Genomic DNA, 3,400 nt, shown 5'->3' with positions numbered 1-3,400 from the left:
AATATGATATCATCCTCATATTACTGGAATAAAATCCATTTAGTCATGACATATTCATCTTTAAATGCACTACAGGATTATATTTTATGTGATTTATTTAGGTATTTACATCAACATTTGTAAACTATGTATCTATATGTGCTTTTTTATTGTGAAGAATTTGGGCAGCCTGTACTGTGGGAAAGTTTAGAAAGCTTTGGAATTTTCCATTCTTTAAAGGTGTAATTGACTTCACTTCTGATTCCATCTAGGTCTGGTGTTTTTAAAAAACTGAGTATTTAAAAGTTCTTATGATTCTTTCCTATAATTGGTGTGTTTAGATTTTTCTATCACATCTGCTACAAAATTGGTATTTCATATTTTTCTAGGATAAACTACATTATATCAATGTTTGAACAATTGCATATAGTTGTGCAACATTTATATTTCTTTAAAAGTTTGGGTACTTCTGCATCTTCATTTCTAATTTTTATAGCTGTCATGGTTTGGAAATATGCACCCCAGAAAAACATGTTCTTAGACTTGGTGCATTTCTGTGGGTGTGAACACTTGTAAATGGGGCATTTTGATGAGGTTACTTGGGTTAAGATGTGGCCTTGCTGAGTTAGGATGGGTGTTAATGTTATTACTAAAAGCCTTATAGAGAAAGCCACAGAAGTAATAGCCAGAAGCTGAAAGTCAATGGGACTAGAAGATGAAAGAGATGTCAAGAGAGGCTCCCATGTGCATTGCCATGTGACAGAAAAGCCAAGGCCAAGGACCACCAGCAGCCACCCCAAAATGCCCCAGTCTTTTGGGAAAAAGCATTGTCATGCTGACACCTTGATTTGGACTTTTCCTAGCTTCAAAATCATGAGTTAATAAATTTCCATTATTTAAGTCAACATATGATATGGCATTTGCTTTGGCAATGTGAAAACTAAACAATATTTGAGTGTGTTTTAATTGCTCTCTATTACACATTTTTGTTTTCATTAGTTAATCTTACTCATTATATTCTACTTTTTTTTTTTTTTCACATAGGCAGGCTCCAGGAACTGAACCCTGGTCTCCGGCATGGCAGCATTATATTCTACTTTTATCTTCTTTGTTTCCTTCCTTTTTGTCCCTGTAAATCTATTATGTTGTTATTTTTCTAACTTCTTGTGTTATATGCTAAATAATTTGTTTTCATTCTTTTTGACATAGATACGTTAGACCAAAGTTCAACAAACTTTTATGTAAATGAAGAGATGTTAAATATTTAAGGTTTTGTGAGTCATATTGTCACTGTTGCAGTATTTGATTCTGCCATTATAGTACAAAAGCAGCCATAAGTGATACTCTCATAACCTTGGGAAAAGGAAATGTTTCTAGAATAGAATACATATTTACTAAACATAAAGCAAAAGATTGATAACTTGGACAACATTGAAGAAGAAAGCTATAAAGCTAGAGAAGACATTTGTAGCATATATAAATGAGAATGGATTTATATCTAGACAACATAAGAAATACCAACAGATAACCCAATGGAAAAAGTGCAAGGTACTTATATAGGCATTATAAAATTTGGATATCTAAATGGCCAATAAACACAAAAAAAGGAGCTCAAACTTAGTAGCAAGGAAAATGCAAATTGAAGTCATAATTGGCAGGGTGTAAGTGTAGTTCGGTGGTAGAATTCCCACCTGCCATGCTGGAGACTGGGTTTTGATTCCCTGTCCATACACTACCCCCCGAAAAACAAACAAAAGCCAAGCAAACAAATAAACATAAATTCAACAAATGGTGCTGCAATAATGGGATTTCACAAGGAAAAATAAGGAAATGTGATCCTGCCATAAATAATTCATGGCAGGAATTTTTGGTTGTGAGCAACCAAAAATAATTCATCGTGGGGCCTTTCCATGCTACCCAGAGAGGGGTCCATAAGGCAAATGTCATAACATTTAAGTTATGTCCCATCATAACTTAAAGGGAAATTCAAATGCTGTCCGGAGCCCTTGATGTCCTGCAGATGAAGGAGGGGAATGTCCTCAAATTCCTTGCAGCAAGAACCCATTTAGGTGGCACTAACCTTGACTTCCAAATGGAGCAGTGCATCTACAAAAGGAAAAGTGATGGCATCTACATCATAAATCTGAAGAGGACATGGGAAAACCTTCTGCTAACAGCTCATGCCGTTGTTGCCATTGAAAACCCCATTGTCAGTGTCATATTCTCCAGGTACACTGGCCATCGGGCTGTGCTAAAATTTGCTGCTGCCACTGGAGCAACTCCTACTGCTGGGTGCTTCATTCCTGGAGCTTTCACCAAACAGATTTAGGCAGCCTTTTGGGAGCCACATCTTCTGGTGGTGACTGATCTCAGGGCTGACCACCAGCCTATCACAGAGGCATCCCATATTAATCTTCCCTCCATTGCACTGTGTAACACAGATTCTCCTCTGTACAATGTGGACATTGCCATCCCATGCAACAGCAAGGGAGCTCCCTCAGTGGGTCTGATGTGGTGGATGCTGGCCTGGGAACTTCTGCGCATGCGTGGCACTATCTCTCGTAAACACCCATGGGAAGTCATGCCTGATCTCTACTTCTAAAGAGATCCTGAAGAGATTAAAAAGGAAGAGTGGGCTGCTGTTGAAAAAGCTGTCACCAAGAAGTAATTTCAGCGCAAATGGACTGCTCCAGCTCCTGAATTTACTGCTACTCAACCTGAGGTTGCAGACTGGTCTGAAGGCATGCAGGTCCCCTCTGTGCCTATTCAGCAGTTCCCTACTGAAGACTGGAGTGCTCAGCCTCCAAATGAAGACTGGGCTGCAGCTCCCACTGCTCAGGCCACGGAATGGGTAGGAAGAATCACTGAGTGGTCATATGCTGTTCCTCCATAGGCTCTTAAACGAAAGTGGAAATAAGGTTGTCAGAAAATAAACAAGTTTCTATAAGTTATAAAAAATATCATAATGGAATAAGTCCACATGTTCACTACAATGGTTAAAAATTAATATGACAATACTAAATGTTGAGAATGTTGAAAACTAGAATTTTCACATTGCTGCAGGAATGTAAATTGTTATACTCATGTGCTGGTTTGAAACTGTCAGGTAGCCCAGAAAAGCCATGTTCTTTACCCTAAACCAATCAATGCAGACCTATTGTTGGTTGAGATCTTTTTTATTAAGTTCTTTACATGGAGATGTTACCCATCTAATTGTGGGTAGGACCTTTTGATTAGGTGGTTTCTGTGGAAATGTGTCTCTGCTCATTCAATGTAGGTTCCAATCTGCTTTCTAAGTTCTTTAAGAGGGAACCATTTTGGAAAAACCTCAGTGGTGACACAGACAGAGACATTTGGAGATGCAGAAAGAACCCCACCCCTCCCCACCAGAGAAGCTGTTTGAAACTAGAAGCCAAAGGAC

General features: G+C 38.5%; 1 pseudogene; it reads left to right on the top strand.

The window, feature by feature from the left end:
• The first annotated feature begins 1,969 nt into the window (after nt 1-1,969).
• Nucleotides 1,970-2,872, top strand: LOC143645758 (small ribosomal subunit protein uS2 pseudogene; annotated as a pseudogene).
• The last annotated feature ends 528 nt before the right edge of the window (nt 2,873-3,400 follow it).

The sequence above is a fragment of the Tamandua tetradactyla genome, chromosome 9 (assembly GCF_023851605.1).
Source record: "Tamandua tetradactyla isolate mTamTet1 chromosome 9, mTamTet1.pri, whole genome shotgun sequence".
Taxonomy (NCBI): Eukaryota; Metazoa; Chordata; class Mammalia; order Pilosa; family Myrmecophagidae; genus Tamandua; species Tamandua tetradactyla.
This window is presented reverse-complemented; position numbering and strand designations above follow the sequence as displayed.